Source organism: Sapajus apella, unplaced genomic scaffold (assembly GCF_009761245.1).
Source record: "Sapajus apella isolate SASKATOON/1434 unplaced genomic scaffold, GSC_monkey_1.0 scaffold52, whole genome shotgun sequence".
Lineage (NCBI taxonomy): Eukaryota > Metazoa > Chordata > Mammalia > Primates > Cebidae > Sapajus > Sapajus apella.
In genome coordinates, this window is record NW_022436992.1 from 3,622,683 (window position 1) to 3,642,374 (window position 19,692).

Genomic DNA, 19,692 nt, shown 5'->3' on the forward strand with positions numbered 1-19,692 from the left:
CTATGTCACATTATGTGTTGTGTTCTGTCCTCAGAAATATAAGTATGGAAAAATTGGATGTTCACCACAGGAAAACCAAATTTTAAAACTTGCTGCAAAGAAATATTTTGCTTAGCATGTTTCTTCTTCCAAAGTATTACAGAATGAAAGATCCATCACCTGAAGTGAGAGGGGTCATATACAGCTTAAATAGATCAAACAAACACATCAGAATCACTAGGTATTGTGGCAGTAGGCAACCAAAATTCTTACTTACTTCAAGTAGGATGATTTTGGTTTGAGAAGTTAGGCAACAGTAGGCGTCCCAAAGAAACTGCATGCTGGGCTTTCTTGATTACAGATATTATTCATGTTTTCCTTTTTATTCTCTTCCACTCTGGACCTCCTAACTCTAAGTTGCCTGTGCCTCATCCTAATTTATTTTACTTACTATTACAACCAGCCTCACATTTTACGTAACGTACCATTCTGAGCATTTAAGTTATTACAATCCCCTCCTTTATTATTCATTTCCAGTCAGCTTCCAAGGTATCACATAATTCTCTTCTCCTCCTACTTTACTAGTCTCTCCTTTATAGGGATATTTGCTGAATTCTTTTCCTGTTTCCAACATTTTAGCGTGGTATATACTCGAGATCAGTTTTTGGCCTTCTCTTTTCTACCCACATCATTGTATCCTCATTTTATTCAGTTAGATGGCCTAATAGTGAAATATGTACCTAGAATTTCAAAGCTTTATCTTCAGGCTGGTTACTGTCTTTTAGTCCAGATGTATATATTCAACACGCTACTTGAACAGATACACCCCACACACACTCCACACACAGAGCATAATCTTCTCTGCTTCAGCAGATGACAACTTCTTTCATTTAATGGCTCAGACTAAAGCTTTCACTTATTTTTGACTCTTTTTCTATCATGTTACATCTAATTTGTCAAGAATTCCTCTTCGATTTATTAAAAAATACATTATAATTCAACCATTATCTACACCACTACAACTCTGATCCAAGCCATCTTTGCTTTTGCTATTGATTGATCCAGTAGCCTCTAAGTTCATCTCCTTGCCCCTACCAGTCTATTATCAAAACAGAAGTCAGAGACATAGAGGTCAGACCACAGTACTTTCTTATTTAAGTCATTCAATGCTCTCACTTTTTATTATTCAGAATTAAATGGAAAGTACTTCAAATAGCCTATAATTGTCAAAATTATTTGACCCCTATTAGCTCTGTGACCTCATTTTCTTCTATCTTGCTTATATAGATATTGTCTTAATGACCTCTCTGTTTTTCCTCAAACACACAAGTCCCATCCCATTTCAAGCATTTTGACTGGGATATTCCCTCTCTCTGTATTGCTTTCCCAATATTTGCATGTATATCTCCTGATCAGTAAGACCTGCCCTAACAGCCTTAAGTAAAATTGTAACCCAATTATCACTCTCATACTCTTGGTTCCCTTCAACCAACTCTATTTTTTCCATAACACGTACCACATTCTAACCATTATATTTTGTTGTTTTACATTTATATTGTTTAATTCATGTTATTCCCTCATCTCAGTCATTTTAATATAATTAGGCATCAGGAAACATAGCGGTTTATTTTATTTACCATCACTTTCCAGATACTGTAATCTCTGCCTGGCACATAGTAGAAACTCAATATGTAATTTGTGAATCAATGAATAAGCCATTCCATGTAACAAAAAATATAATGTCTGGCATAAAGCAAAGCAAAATTTTTCTATCTTTGTTCAAGTAACGAAAAGTGGTTGCCAACTGGATGATTCTCAATTTCATATTCCACAAGCAAGAATGAAGTCTGTAAAAAAAATCCTACCTCCAAAAAGAAGAAAACTTTCTGATATTAAAAGAAAAGAAAAGAAACTTTACCAGTGAAGGATTTGTGATCATATCCAAATATTATTGCATAAAATCACACACTAAAAAATATCCCAGTGATGCCCAAGCCAAAATTTAAACTTCATACACATAAAAAATTCACGAAGACATGCAAGCATTAGATTCAGTTTCATCAACTGAGGACAAAAACTTAAGATGGCAAATTCTTCTTCTTAAGGACTAAATACACAAAAGTATTTCAATAGAAAAAAAATCTCATAAAGTCAGGATTTCAAGTGACTGTAAAAAAGTTAATGATTCTTTTGAGATTTTAATTCCAGTTATTCATGAGGTACATGTCCTCCAGACTCTACAGCTTTAGTAATTGCAATCAAATTCCTTATAGGAATAGGCTATTTTTTTTTAAAGGGAATCTGGAAGAAAAGACAGAAAATATTTCAGAGATTTCTGAGGCAAAAAAAAAAAAAAAAAAAAAAAAAAACTCTTAATTCAACACTTCCAGATTTTATCAAAGCCAGATAAAAAGAGAAAGTACATGCCTGTAGACATTTTCACATATGCACAAAAGTACATATACCCACAAGCATAACTTTCTTTTAATAAAAGGATTCTTATGATTGGTGTCATGCATACCTTCTACAGAATTATGCAAGCTATCAAGATAGTGTACAGGTACCTGGAATAAGATCTCTTCTCCCTAAACAGGAAGTCAGAGTGAACTGGCACCCTAGGTGTAAGATCATTCCTTGCTTACTATCTACTCAAGTGTTACAGTAAAGAGATCCATTCCTCGCTTTCACCCTGACCCAAACACTGCCTTAAACTCACCAGGATTAATTTTAGTACATATGAACATATATTTATCTCATCAATGTCATCCCAAGAAAACTCTCATAGTCCTAGTAACATCTTGTATTCTTTACATGAATTATCATATATCTTTATCTACTATTCTGTCTCCTTTACAATGCTTCCTCAAATTCTAAAATTATTTCTGTATGACATTTGAAATTTATGCTCCATTAACAGTTAAGTATCTCATAATTTTATCATGTGTTCAAGATATTTCTTTCATCTTTATGTTTGAATGTAAATCTGAACCTCTTCTAAGGACCCTAGTTAACACAACTTACCACAGATCTTGTTCCATGGGTCCTGGAGGTGGTGTCAGCATCGTTCTTTCTCCTCATAACCATTTTCAAACCATTCTCCCTTTCTACATTAAAAAAAAAAGAGAGAAAGAGAATAAGAATCAGAATTATATGTAATTTCATGATTACATCACACTATATTATTTTGATGCTTTGTAGTTAAAGTTTAAATTAAAATTTGAGTTAATGTGATTGCATCTGTTTTTTAGCCTTTAAGGAACTATTAAAAATCAAGATATATTGTCTGTAAACATTATTTGTATATGCTGTTAACTTGCCTTTCTCACTAATTTATATAGCTTGGTAATGTTCTCGAATGCCATAAATTCTAATATTTGCATATTATACTACTATATGGAATTACATTGATTTATTTAACAATTTCCAGGTAATTTCAATTTCATCTTTACTGGTTAAATAATGCTTTACTTTCTTAAAGTTAAACATGTTACAAACAATATTTTTATCTCAATAGACTTGATAAATACTTATTAAATTCCTTTCTACAACTTGACCTTTTAATTTCCACAGCCTATTTCTGAAAAAAATAAAATTAATATTACACTTTTAGATTACAAAGAAAATCTCAATGAATTTTTAAAAGAAGACATTTCAAAGGCTACATTTTATGATCACCATGCATCCAATCTAAAAGATAGTTTATAAAAGTATAAAGGAGAAAAATAGCCACATGAAAAATATATTCCATTAAATAAATTTTGAGTCTAAATGTTAATAAAAACCACAATTACCTAAGCTTTAGAAAACAATGAAAATGAGAACATTGTATATAAACACCTATATCATTGATCAAAAGTCAAGTAAGAAAGAACATTACAAATGAAGCATTCTGGTCAAAAAGTTAAAAAGAAAGCGTAAAACAAATACAGAAAGCAGGAATGTCCCAGGGGCAGAAAGAGTCAGGCTTGAGATTTGCCTGAATCCTGCATTTCATAATTTATAATTAAAACAAAGTAAAAAAAAAACTGGATTATTACACTGAAAATCATGTGGCCTATTTCAGAGTCTTTCGTAAATACTATGCTTTTTATCACTTCTGCCAAATGGCCCATAAGATGCTGCCTTCTATATAACACCACAATTTTAAACTGCAAAACATTAAATGTTACAGAAAACATGCTGTAGGAGTCCACTTGGTCAAAATATCCTAGTTCTATATAGCAAGGCTGTGCAATAACTTGTAAATGAATAAACAAGTATCATAGGTAAGCCAAACTGAAGATTCAAGGAAACATTTTGAGCACCTTGTAAACTATAATCATCCAATCCCTCTTGGACTCCTGACTCTGTTTTGGCAATTTGGAAGCAAGATGAAACTAGATAAAGTGTTTACTGCAAGAAAGGGTGCCTCTGCTATATACAAAGGGAATTGTAAACTTAGCCCTGTGATCCTGCCATTTAGTCTTTTTAATGATTCTGAGCCACAGCCTCCCTGAGTTAACATCTTTTTCTCTCTATGCTTGAGCTTTCAGAAGCCTAGAGGAACGCTGACTTTTTTTTTTTTTTTTTTTTTGCCTTTTATTAAACTTAAGCCTAGAAATAAGGGAAAGCTAAAGGAAAAGGATTAGAGAGGTTTATTCAGCACTGTCAGAGAAAGAAAATCCCTGCCTTACTGCCAGATATATTAAACTCCTGATCTTGCAATTGCATAAAATTATCACTGGCATTATATCTATGTCAATTAAATCTGGTGCTGCAGAAAATGATTTAACCAGTTCCCTCTTTCAATGTCTTTCAAGAACTCTAATTAGTGTGAGAGGTGTGTTTCTGTTTCAAGTAGTGCTATAGTCATCTAGGTATTATTCAAAGGCACCATTAAAACTCGTTAATATGGGAGTATCTCAGAGGAGTTTATGGGCTTTCAGGACAGTACTGTTCAGACAAGTTTGTCCATAAAAAGTAATTTGTATTAAAAATGTTAAGAGTATAGTGTTTTCCATCATGAGAAAATATTTCTTTCTGTGTTATAAGCAGATTGCTAATGTTTCTGCTTGTTTATCAAAGATGCCTCATTTTTATAAGACCTAGATTTTTGTTTCTTATGTTATTAATAACCTTCACAAATAGACACAATTTTTTTCAATACCTAATTTGTGTAAGAAAAGAGAAAAGCAATGAATGAAAGTTTAACTTTTCTAAGTTTACATAGTAAAGCTTCTTTTACTCTTTTGCTACCCTCCTCTAATTTATTGTTGATCTTAACTACAAATAAGCTGGTTTGGCAATAAGAAAAGATTTGAATACCCAGCAGCAAATTGAAAATTGGAACTTGGAAAGTATTGCTTTTAGACTCACACATTTTCCTATCTATCCTTCTTGATTAGTACAAAAGCTCATTGACCCATCATTCCATTGAATCCCAATTAGTTTTTGGATAGTTTGCACTTTTTTATGGTGGAAGCATGCCTGATAAAATAGATTACTGTAACCTGAGAGTAGATTGCTGTTCTTATGTATTTTCAACTCTATCCAATTCAGTACTGAACATACAGTTAGACGTTCTTTAGTGTTTGTTAATTAACACTATTTTCTAAATAGAGCAGTTCAAAATTAATAACATTGATGTATTTTCACTAAAATAAATTATATGTGAAATATTTTATTGTTTTTATATCACCATTATTTAACAAGTGAATTCTATATGTTAGATATAGGGCTAAGAAACAGGAATATAGAGAGGAGTACATTTTAAAAGATTCAGAATCTGGTATGGGGGACAAATAAGTAACAATTATAAAATACAACAATGGGTTTCATAATTGAGAGATATATTAGATAAATAAATATTTATGTAAGTGAGTCTTGGTAAAGGAAATGCAAGTTTTGGGGCAAAGATTCAAGGTTGGGGAGAATTGGACGGAACATATTTTCTATAATAGAAAGTACAATGCTAAATGCTGAAGAATAAATACAATGTGGCCAAGATGAAAATTTGGAGAAGGGTATTTTAGCAAGGACAACAAGGTCTGCTAAATCAGATAAGGGTAAGGGACATAAAGACACTTAAGGCAATTTCATATTATTAGCAGAATATATGTAATAAAATTGAGAAATGAGACTGAAAACAGAGTAAGCAAATGATTAATAACTAAAACAATATTAAAGAATGCTATGGTTTGAATGTGCTCCCTTAAGTTCATATGTTCATACTTAATCCTCAGTGTAACAGTATTTAAAGGTGAGACTTTATCAGGTGATTAGATTATGAGAGCTCTGCCCTGATTAATGGACTAATGCTGTTATCATAGAAGTGATTTCGTTATCACAGATATGAATTTCTGAAGAAAAAAATAAGTTTGACCCTCTTCCTCTCTCACTCTCATACTCTCTTGGTCTGCCATCGTCACCATGGGGTGATGCAGCATGAAAGCCCTCACCAAACACCAGTGTTACGTTCTTGGGCTTCCTAGCCTCTTGAACCACAAACCAAGTAAGCTTCTATTGTTTATAAATTACCCACTCTCTGATTTTCCATTACAGCAACAAAAAACAAATTAAGACAAAGAGTTAATACTTTGTATTAAAGGTAATAAATGAGACACAAAAGAATAACGCATAGAGAAAATAAATTAAAAACACAAAATATCCTTTGCCCACTTTTGAATGGGCTTGTTAGTTTTTTTCTTGTAAATCTGTTTTAGTTCTTAGTAAATTTTGGATATCAGCCCTTTGTCAGATGGGTAAACTGCAAAATTTTTTTCCCAATCTGTTGGTTGCCGATTCACTCTAATGATTGTTTCTTTTGCTGTGCAGAAGCTGTGGAGTTTGATTAGGTCCCATTTGTCTATTTTGGCTTTTGTTGTCAATGCTTTTGGTGTTTTGGTCATGAAGTCCTTGCCTACACCTATGTCCTGAATGGTTTTACCTAGATTTTCTTCTAGGGTTTTTATGGTGTTAGGTCTTATGTTTAAGTCTTTAATCCATCTGGAGTTAATTTTAGTGTAGGGTGTCAGGAAGGGGTCCAGTTTCTGCTTTCTGCACATGGCTAGCCAGCTTTCCCAACACCATTTATTGAACAGGGAATCCTTTCCCCATTGCTTGTTTTTGACTGGTTTGTCAAAGATCAGATGGTTGTAGATATGTTGTGTTGCCTCCGAGACCTCTGTTCTGTTCCATTGGTCTATATCTCTGTTTTGGTACCAGTACCATGCTGTTTTGATTACTGTAAGAACAGACACTTTACAAAAGAAGACATACGTGAGGCCAACAAACATATGAAAAAATGCTCATCATCACTGGTCATCAGAGAAATGCAAATCAAAACTACATTGAGATACCATCTCACGCCAGTTAGAATGGCGATCATTAAAAAATCTGGAGACAACAGATGCTGGAGAGGATGTGGAGAAATAGGAACACTTTTACACTGTTGGTGGGAGTGTAAATTAGTTCAACCATTGTGGAAGACAGTGTGGAGATTCCTCAAGGACATAGAAATAGAAATTCCATTTGACCCAGCAATCCCATTGCTGGGTATATATCCGAAGGATTACAAATCGTTCTACTATAAGGACACGTGCACACGAATGTTCATTGCAGCACTGTTTACAATAGCAAAGACCTGGAACCAACCCAAATGCCCATCAACGATAGACTGGATAGGGAAAATGTGGCACATATACACCATGGAATATTATGCAGCCATCAAAAACGATGAGTTAGGGTCCTTTGCGGGGACATGGATGAACCTGGAAACCATCATTCTCAGCAAACTGACAGGAGAGCAGAAGATCAAACACCGCATGTTCTCACTCATAGGCGGGTGTTGAACAATGAGAACACGTGGACACAGGGAGGGGAGCACTACACACTGGGGCCAGTTGGGGGGAAATAGGGGAGGGAGGGTGGGGGGTGGGAAGCTGGGGAGAGATAGCAAGGGGAGAAATGCCAGATGTAGGTGATGGGGAGGAAGGCAGCAAAACACACTACCATGTGTGTTCCTATGCAACAATTTTGCATGTTCTTCACATGTACCCCAAAACCTAAAATGCAATAAAATAAATAAATGGGAAAAAAAAACCACAAAATAGCAGTTTTAAGTTATAACATCACAGTATTAAGACTTAACTATTAAGTTACAACAACATAGTATTATCCTTAAATGAAAATAGTGTAGATATATCAGTTAGTCAGACATTGGTGTAGTCAGGGAAAAATCACATACCCACTCTATGTTGTTTTACAAATTGATTTCAAATTTTACAGCATAGGTAATTTAAAGTAAAAGTGTCAGGAAAGAGGTCCTGATCTGCACCCCCAAAGAGGGTTCTTAGAATTCGCGCAAAAAAAGAATTCAGTGCAAAATTAAAGCAAGTTTACTGAGAAAGTACAGTGGTGAAAGGACTCCATACACAGAGTAGGACATTACCGAAAGCAAGAGTAGAAAGGCATCCACCCTATGTATAATGCTTATATATATGGGCAGATGTGTTCCGCTCTCAGGGTTTGTGATAAAGGATTAATTTTCTTAATTAGTATGTTTTGCAAGAATCGATATTATTATCTTTAAAGCAAAATTAGGAATGTCTTTGTTCTCCAGATATTGTGGTATTTGTGCACTCCCAAGTCTGGTTCTGCTTTGTGAACATTGTTAATTTGTTCCCTTAACCATAAATATCTAGAGGCTAGGAATGCCTAACTTTCTGGGAATGCAACCCAGCACGTCTCAGACTCATTTTCCTGGCCCTCACTCAAAATGCAGTTGCTCTGGTTCAAACATCTCTGACAAAAGCAGTGTAAAGGAAATAATAAATATAAGATAAAAAAATCAAGGAAATAAAAATGATAAAACCAGTTAAGAAAATCAATTACACAAAGCCTGTTCCTCAAAATGTTAACACAATTGGTAAGGCTGACAAATATCAAAAGCAAAGCAAAAAGACACAAATCGGCCAGGCGTGGTGGCTCACGCCTATAATCCAAGCACTTTGGAGGCCAAGGCGGGCGGATCACCTGAGGTCGGGAGTTCAAGACCAGCCTGATCAACATGGTGAAACCCAGTCTTTAAACAAACAAACAAAAAACACAAATCACCAGTATCCAGAATAAACTGGGCTGTCACCGAAAATCCTGCTGCTATTATAAAGATAATGAAAGTATATTACAAACAACTTTATGATCCCAAATATAACAATTTAGAAAAAAATTGACCAATTCCTCAAAAAATGCAAGCTATTAAAATGCAACCAAGATGAAATAAATAATCTGAACAGTATTAAACCATTAAATAAATTTAATTCATCATTTAAAAATTCATAGAATGAACATCTACAGACCCAGATGGTTTCACTGGAGAATTCTATTAACTATTTAAAGAATAATTAGAACTAATTTGACACAATCTTTTTTTCTGAAAAAGAAGAGGAGAGAAAACTTGTATTAGGATAATGTTACCCTGATCCCAAAACCAAAGAGCAAAAAACAAAAATAAATACCAAAAAAGTATAGATGAATATTTCTTATAATCTTTGACCAAAAAAAAAATACTCAAGCAAATATTAGCAAACTGAATTTAACAATGTTTAAAACAATATATAGTCAATTGAGTGTGACTTATTAGAAGTTTGCAAAGCTAGTTCTATATTTTAAAAAAATCAATGTAATCCAGCATATCAACAGGCTAAGAAGGCAAATCACATGATTCTATCAATTGATACAGAAAAATCACTTGAGAAAAGCTAGCATCTATTAATAATAATAAACAACTCAGTAAGTATTCAGTAGGAAAAAAATATGTGAAACTTGATAAAGATATATAAAATAAATCTAGAAGTAGTATCATGCTTAATGTTGAAATATTTAGTGTTTCCACTCTAAAATGAAGAACATGGCAAAAAAAGAGGCAATTCTCATCACTCTTACTCAACATAAAACTACAGTGAATCAAGTAAAAAAGAAGTAAAAGGCACAAATTGTAAAGGAAAGAAAAACTGTCTCTATTTGCTGATGATACAATTATCTTTGTAGAAAATTTCAAATAATTTGCAAAGTAGAAACATTTTGTAGAATATGAAAGTTAAGCAAGGTTGTAGCATATGAAAATAGCACATACATAGACACACATAAGTGAATCACATTTTTAAATAGTAAGAGTAAACATATCAAAACCAAAATTAAAATCACAATATCATTTATAATTTTTCCAGGAAAATGTTATAAAATATTTAGGTACAAACTTAACAAAACATGCACAGCATCTATATACTAAAATTAAAGAATGTTGATAAAAGAAATGAAAGAAGTACCAAATAAATTTAAAGGTATACCATTCTCATAGAAAGAACCAACATAGTAAGGCTGTAATTTATTTTCAAATTGATTCACAGGTTCAGTGATATTCTTATGAAAATCCCAACAAGTTTTGTTGTTGTTGTTTTGTGTCATGTTTGCACACGTTGACAAGCTCATTCTAAAATGTTTATGGAAAACCACAGGCCCTAGAATATCCAAAACAATTTTGAAAAAAATATAATTTAAGATGAATCTATTCAATATTTTCTTACCATATAGCTATATAATCATGAGAGTACATTATTGGTGAAAGGCTAGGTCATAAATCAACAGAACAGAATACAGAACCTAACATTAGACTCCCACAAAGGCACAAAAGCTATTCAAGGCAGAAAGTATAGCCATTTGTTTGTTGTTTGTTTGTTTGTTTTTGAAGGCGGGATCTTATTCTATCATTCAGACTGGAGTGCAGTGGCACAATCATAGCTCACTGAAGCCTTCAACTCCTTGGGTAAGAGATCCTCCCACCGCAGTCCCATAAATAGTCTGGACTCTAGGTACATGTCACCATACCTGGTTAATTTATTTTTTAAAAAATTATTGTAGAGATGAGGGTCTCACTATGTTGGCATGGCTGGTCTTGAAATCTTGGCCTCAAGCAATCCTCCCACATTGGCTGCCAAAAGCTCTCACATTACAGGAGTAAACCACCACACCCATCTAGCATAGCCTTTCAAACAAATAGTATTACTGCAATCAGATAGCCATAGCAAAAAAAAAAAAAAAAAAAATCTTGATCTTAAATTCACACCTTATGCAAAAGTTAACATAAATAAATGTATCTTGGATTTCAATGGAAATTATAAGACTGTTTTTGTGAAAAGTAGGAAAAAATCTTGGTAACTGCAGTTAGGCAGATCTCTTAGGCTTGACAACAAAAGCACAAAGCATAAAAAGAAAACACAATGATAAATTGTACCTCATCAAAACTAAAAACCCTTGTATGAAAGGCCCTGTTAAGAGAATTGAAAGATAAGCTACAGTCTGGGAGAGAAATAAATGCAAACCTATTATTCAACAAAAGACTTTTATCTAAAATATATAAATAACTCAAAAAGCTCAACAGATAGAAATGAGTAATCCAATCAGAAAATGGGAAAAAATGAATTAAACACACATTTAACCACAGTATATCCAGATAGCAAATAAGCAAGAAAGATGTTGAACTTCATTAACCACTAGAAAATAGCAGGTTAAAATCACAATGAGCTATACTAACAATACCTATCAGAATGGCTAATATTTAAAAATAAAATCATGATAATACAAATGTCAACAGAAATGTGAAGAAATTGAATCATTCATATATTGCTAGTGAGAACATAAAATGATACAGTCATTCTGAAAATTATTTGGCAATTACTTATAAAACTAAAATGCTCTTACCATATGACCCAGAAATTGCACTTTCAGGTCTTCATCCCAGATAAATGACAACCTAACACCAAAATCTAAATAAATGTTCATAGCAGTTTCATTAATATTCACAGTATCCAAAATCTAGCAACAACCCTGTCCTTCTATGGCCAATGGTTAAATAAACTGTGATACATACTTGCCATGGAACATTACTCGAGGATTAAGAATACCAACTATTGACATATTTAACAACCTAGAAAATCTCAAGGGCACTATGTTTAATGAAAAAAAAAAAAAAGCCAATTGCAAGGGGACACATACTGCATGATTTCATTTATATAACAGTGTCTAAACGAAAAAACTTTGTTATAGCCCCAAATTAGAAGCAGCTTGATGTCCTTCAACATGTGTATAGTTAACCAAGCTATTATACATTCATGCTATAGAATACTACTAAGAAATAAAATGAAAAAATATTAATATATGTGAAATTTAGATAAACTATCATTAAATTATGCTGAATGAAAGAAGCCAATCCCAAAAGTTTACCTATGGCATAATAATTTTTTTTTTTTTTTTTTTTTTTTGGATACAGAGTGTTGCTCTGTGGCTTAGGCTGGAGTCCAGTGGCTTGATCTCAGCTCGCTGCAACTTCTGTCTTTTGGTTCAAGCGATTCTAGTGCCTCAGCCTCCCAAGTAACTGGGATTACAGGCACCCACCAGCACACATGGCTAATTGTGTGTTTTTAGTAGAGACTAGGTTTCACTGCGTTGGCCAGGCTGGTCTTGCTCTCGTGACCTCAAATGATCCACCCTCCTCAGCCTTCCAAAGTGCTGGGCTTACAGGCATAAGCCACCACGCCTGGCCCTGCATAGTCTCTAATGCCTTTGAAATGGCAAATTTGTAGAAATTCATAACAGATTAGTGACTGCCAAGGGATAGGGACAGGCCAAGGGAGAGATGTGAGTATGCTTATAAAAGTGCAATACAAAAGATCCTCAGGAGAATGGAAATATCTTGTATCTTGAATGTATCCATGTCAAAATCCTGATAGTGACATTGTATTAAAGTTTTGCAAGATTTTACTATCAGGAAAAAGGGTAAAGCATTTATAGGCTCTTCCTGATATTTTATTCCAACAGACTGTGAATCTATATTTAACTCAGTATAAAAATATTAATTAAAAAACACAACTGAGAGCTAAATAATATATTTGTACAAGTCACTCTCTCCTGCAAACACTTTTAAAAGAAACAAAAGCAATAAAAAAAAACAATGCTAGAAAAATCAAAATCAACCATGCCTAAATTATTGAGAATACATTTAAAAATATGAAAAAAGATTTAATTTAAACTAGACAGAAGAACAGACATACTGTAATAAATGTATTCAAACTTATAATACAGCAATTTTAAAGTTAATATATTTTTATATTAATAGACTAAAAGTGGTATAGTCTTATATATTAAATTAAAATAGAAAAGGTTGAATTAGCAGACAGTTATTATGTTTTAAAATAAAGTCTTAGCTTCAAATAAACCTGATGACTCTGACAAATAAAAAAATATTTCCATTTACAGGCAAAACAGGAAGTCTGTATTTTAAAACTCAATTCATTTTTAGTGTATTTTATATATCAGCAAGTATATTTATATTTTAATTTTTTTATGATAGACATTCATACATTATAAAATCATTTCATTAAACATTTATATATGTTTTTACTTCATAGAAGCAAACTTGCTTTGTTGAAGGACTTGAAATTTTAACAGGTTTTTAAATATATTTGTCAGATATTTCCTCTATATGAAGATTGCTGCTTTCCACATTTTTGAGATAGCTAGACGTAGCTTTCCTTCCCTTCTTCTTTCCTTCCTGACCATCTCTCTATTTCTTCTCCTGTCCTTTCTGTCCTTCTTCTTTGTCAATGTTATTGAAACATGACTTATATTTTAAATTGCCATTTTCTAGATTGCTTTTCAGAATGAATGTCTCTCTATAAGACATTTGCTCATTAATATTCTTTTTTTTTTTTTTTTTTTGCTTAGTAACCATGACTCTTCTTTTTTAATGCTTACATATAACACATGGGTATGTTAATATTATAAGATACACTAATATATGTTAGTGTGTATGGGTATGTTAATATTATAACCATGCCACTTCTTTAAACAATCTCCAAATATGTATACATTTGAAGATTTATATATATATATATATATATATATATATATGTATTTTTGGATTTTTTTTTAAAGTTATTCTATTAACACTTTCTGGATATATTGTGAGGGTCCCAAGAGAAACTTCTAGGTAGGCTCCATATGGTCTTTCACGACCTAAGCTACTATTGCCACTTGTATTGCCAAGTTAATATCAATGAGATTCTTGTCATTGTTGTCTTAGAAACATCTCTAAAAGACAACTCCTTTCATATTTCCTTGGATATATAATGAGCAGCTTACCTTTAGCCAAATACACCTTGCCACCTTCTCAGACCATCTCAGCCGGAAACCAATTTTTCATGATTTTATAGTATCACATTTATATCATAACATTCATTCTTTATCATAGAAATTAGGAAGGTGAGCTGTGTGCTAGACTAAATGTAATCCCAAATTCAGCAAGCTATTATATGTTTGAAAGGGAAAACTTAGTCCTTTTGTCTCAGTTTGCTTATATATAACAGTAAAAGCTTTTTCTAGTCTTACTATTCTTACATTCTTAAGGTCTCTTAGCTATTAAGAACTGTCAGACATATTCTAGTAGCTAATTCTCCTATCCTGAAATTATGTACTGCATCTGCTCTATGTACCTACTGGAGATCTGACCTCAAGTGTTTTCTGAGCCCAGGCTTCCAGGGGTGGTGTCTTTTACCACAAACAATCATTAAAAATTGTAAATGTTGGTATTGTGATTTAATTCTCTGTACAAAGAAAGAAGCTCTATGCAGTGGGTTTGTGGTTTAATGGTCACAAAAATGTTCACACTGCTACTACTCAGCACATGTACAAATTTTCAAATTTATAAATATTAAAATTTTAAACTTACACTAAGGCTTTTCATTTTTTTTTAAAGACCCAGGTATGAGTGTATGCTTAAATATTTTCCTCTATTACATAACTAATGAAGGGATAAACTTGTATTTAGTTTTTCAGAGCGTGCTGAAATATGATTTTAGGAAATAAATTAAGACTATGTATTGAGCCAGTTACAGGCTGAACATCAAGTTGATAAAATTTTATTTGTATTTTTAAAATTCATAAATGGGAGTTAAAATGTGTCTTTTCACTAAATATTTTTATTACAAAAAATAGTAAAGGATACTTTGTTATGCATTTGGAGGATTAGAAGTGTTAAAATACGGAGAACATTCATAATAAGGTTGGAACACAGTGAGCACAAACTAGAGTAACTTTATTTAAGTAAATTCCGTTATTTAGAGCTGTGTGTAAAAGTTAGGTCTATGCTACTATATTTCAAGCTCCTGGAGAAAAGAGATGATGTTTCTTGTAATTTTATAACTCAAGAGTGACTAATATGTACTTTATGCTCCATGGATACTCACTTTTTATGCAGAAATTATGATTCTTTTCTTAGCATAATATTTGATAAACAGATCATAGATCAACTGTTGCTTCTTCAAAAAGTTCTTCTCTAAAGTAAACCAAACACTAAGACTTTAATCTATGTTTTAATCATACATAACACAATTTATTTTTTTCTTTATGTATTTATTAGCCTTACATGCGCTCTGATGTCTTGGATTTGTTGTGTACCTAGCACCTGAAGAATATCTTACACATAGTAGATAATTACTTGTTGAATAAATGAATATGATATTAGTTAACTTTATCTTTGTTGTTTAAGAGGCATGTATTTTTCAAGATACATTGTCATTGCTACTAGTCTATTAAAAAGTCACTTATCTATCCTAATAAATCTGTTTGGATATGCTCAATGTGTATTTTTAATCCTATTTATTTTCTAAATAGTATGCCTATAATTGATTACATTCTATGTTGTAAGGCCCATTTTAAATTGATTTTTTCTATCCTTTGGTATTTAATAGAGAAGATAGTAGCCAAAAATTAACTATACCTTTTGATCACAATATTCTAAATTTGTTTATGACAACGTTTGTTAGGGCAGTATTTTAACACCTTTTACTGCAACACACTGAAATTAAAGATGAATGCTGCAATAATGCTATCTTTCAAAAATTCTTAGAATTATTCTGGGGAAAACTCTTTCACATGTACACAGACTTTTAACAGTTCATTTTAAAAGTTAATCTTCACAAATCTCACAGATAAGATTTTACTTTCATGGTATGCTTATTTTGATCAAAGGTAGGTCCTATAACCTATAAAACAAAGATATGACTGAAAGAAAAGGGATTTTTCTCTATAAAAAGGGATCAATTATTCTCACCAGAAAGTCACTCTATTTCTATCAAGTTTGCTCCAGGAGAAACTTCCTGTTGCTATTACTCTTATAAAGAGAGAAAAGCAACATAGAATTTTTGATCATTTACCAGAAAGTCACAGATCATCCTGATTGTGTCTGCTAAGTATGCCAGTTATTACTATGAGGCAGCACAACTGCTTACCAAGGTCCTGAAAGATGTGCTCACCAACCCAGAATAGAAATGGAGCCAAGTTTGGTGAGTTTCTGGCATAGACAACTGTATATTATATTCTAGCTCTTTTTTTTTTTTGACACTCAAAATAGTATTTGAAATAATTTATTTTTCCCAGCTTTATTGAATTAGAGCCGACCAATAAAACTATATATTTAAGACATGAAACATGATGTTTTGACATGTATATGTTGTGACATGATTAAACTCACACTGAAAGAAAATTGTGGACTGGCCTCTATATTAAGGTGGTAGGCATAGATAATACATGGAATTGAATCTGGCAAAATAGAACTGAAAGAGCTTTTAGAGGAAACAAAAAATTCAATGTAGAGTTCCACGAGATCTCTGAGGGGAACCGTTTAAATTCTATTCCTAGTCTCAATGCAATTTTTGCATAGAGAGCTTGTGGATAACTAGGTCTCATGGTGGAAGCATAAATAATTACAAAATATGAATGTATTAATTTGGTCTGAGGCAAATATAGTTTGGATATTTTTAGCTTCTCTGTTTTGTTTGCATATTTAGTCTCATGTACTTTATTTGCCAGAAGTGTCCGGAAGAACAATATTTTGTCACTGAATTGTTCTCAGTTAGTGTATGACTTCTGATTAGAAGCATATGAGGCATTGATTAATAACCTCAGGATCAAAACATAGAATAAATTATAAAAAAGAATTCACCTTTTTAAATCATGCAACCGATTGAATAAGATTACCCAAGGTTATTGATAATTGTAATATATATTTGCCCATTTTTTCTTTAAATTATACAAAAATAACCAGCTGAGTGCCTATTTGATGTGAGGCGCTACTCTAAGCACCAGAAACAGAGCAGTTAACATGAAGATTTTTGCTCTCAATCAGCTTAATGTATAACTATATTGAATTTTTTTAAATAAGAATATTAAGAGCAATATATTAATACATTAATTATTTACCCACTTTAGTGCAATCTTGGTTTATCTATGACATAGTCTGTTCTGAGAGTTAACAACAGAATTAATAATAAATTAGATAAACATTAATACCCCTGAAATTTTAATAAAATTAAGTCTAAAAATAAAATAATAATAATGATAAGCCTAGTTTAAGAAATAAAAAGCCACATTTAAAAATAGGAAATGATTTTTTCTTATCTTCCAACAATGAAAGTTTACTAAAAATAACTGAGGTGAGTTCAAGCACTAAGAAATGAAAAATAAAACAGAGAATAATGAGCCTTAGTAGCCATAATAGAAGAAGAGGAGAGACGGCTAGCACAAATGTCAGGCCTCAAGGACTGAAATCAGAATAGGAACTTCTCATTCAACCTACTGCCTAATCTATTTTTTAAATAAAAACAAATGAAAAAAAAAAAAAAAACGTAAAAGAAAAAAACAAACTTAAAAATGATCTAAATTTATTATGACAAGTAGGAAGCCCTGGAGACTTTCATGTAGAATGTGTGTAACTTCTGTTTTTCAGATCATAAATTAACTCTCTCCCTTATTATTCTTGTTCTATAAGGGACTAGGAGAGATTACAGATATGACTCCCTCCCCCATTCCCACTTAGAATCTCTTGTCTTTGTTGCAGATTGTCCCTGTACCTAACTCAGACCAGATGACACAAAAGACACCATGATTGCCACATCTTCAGTGTATCACGTTAACTCTACCTTTCCAAAAAATAAAAAATAAAGAAACTCACTCAGATTTTTAAAAACTATGCATTAAGCTTTACATGGAACAATGTTGAAGTTCTCTTAAGCTTCTCTACACTTTGTCTATGTAAGTGACCTTAAACTTCTATACATCAAAACACCAATTTCCATTCTTTAAAATCTATGGTTTCCAAGCAGCCATCCTCAAGGCTGGCATTTGAATAAATATTATTTCTACTAGATTTTGACCCTTTTGATTATTTTAGGTTGATGACACCAAGTATTAATTCCAATTACAGTTGAGAAAAATTTCCTCTAAATATGAAGCATTTATAGGTTAATTTGGACATACTACCTACTTGCACATTTGTATTTTTTAACTCTAACTATTTTAAACAAGATTAAATGTTTGACAGTAGGATGTATCTCTCCAACTCAGTTGTCTATGTCTGAACTCAGAATCATGACCTTGTGTCCCATAAAACTATTTGTTTCTGTCCAGTAACCAGTTTACTGAAGTATTTGGCCTACCTTTCTATAATCACTGAAAGCAATTTATAGCAATGATAATAGCTCAATTCATGAGAAGCCCATGTTACATGTCAGGGGTTATAAGGAAGTAGCATTGTGTAGTGTTTATTTACTTTTAAAAACAAACCTTTGGAGAACAAATGTTAAAATCTTAATTTTGCATGTGAGGCTTAAAGGGGTTGGGTGGATGGTGAGGTAACTTCTGAAGGTTACATGGTTAGGAAGTGACAAAGCTTAGCCACTGTTTCACAGAACACAATTGGAGACTAGTGAAAGTGACAGTCTAAGATGGCACACATCTCCCAGGAAATAGAGTTAGCATGAAAAAAATTGTTGTCAGAGTAAGAGTCAATTCCTGCAGAATTCTCACAATGAAGAGGGAAAGATGAGAATTTCAGATAGATAAAATTGGTATACAAGAGTGCTACGTCAATTTAATAATGAAAAGTAATTCAAAATGGTAGATCAGAAAAACCTAGGTAAATGCAATGGAAGAAAGAAAACAAAGCCAAAAATGATGACTAAGTCTATAGTATGGTGATACTCATTAGAAACTAACAAGTGAATGGGAACATGAGTTTGGATTCTAGATATGGGGTTAACACTTACTTCCAGGGGGGCACAGAGAAATATCAAATACATAAAATATATTTGTTCTGCTGTAGCCAATTGAAGCAGGTCAGGTGGCGTGAAGTAAAATTGTATTTTCAAGATTAAGAAGTAGTGTCTAATAATAAATAAAATTATCGCAAATTCACAAAAGTAAACTTAAGAAAAAACCCTTACTAAATATAAAATGCCAGTAGAATGACCTTGATAAATCAAGAGGAGAAGGGCATGATCAGAGAACAAGAAAGGTGAAGATGAACAGAAGCCAGGAGATAAAAATAGGCCAAATGAGATAAGATGTGAGTCTTGTGAAATAAGTAAGCATTTTTAAGAAAGTAAAACACAATTGCCTTAGTTGTGAAGTATATTGCAGACAGTAAATAAAATCAAAGTTACTCTCTCCAAAATAAAATTTAGATGTAGAGGACAAACCCAAGAATTTCCACAGAATATAAAAACAGAAACTACAACAACAAAAAGAAAGTTGATACATGTGGAGGGGCAAGAACTGAGAAGTACTACTAACAGAGTCTACTACTTCTCTTCTAAAAAAGAGAAGAACAAATAGAGAACAAAA

The 19,692-nt window shown here is 32.5% G+C and overlaps 1 long non-coding RNA gene across 1 annotated transcript in view; it reads right to left on the reverse strand.

Moving 5' to 3' along the window:
- LOC116526836 overlaps positions 1-19,692 on the reverse strand; it is a 502,163-nt gene that overhangs the window by 100,116 nt on the left and 382,355 nt on the right. The window contains exon 2 of the long non-coding RNA XR_004258294.1: positions 3,001-3,083. This is a non-coding gene — a long non-coding RNA (uncharacterized LOC116526836). The remainder of the gene's footprint in view (positions 1-3,000; positions 3,084-19,692) is intronic.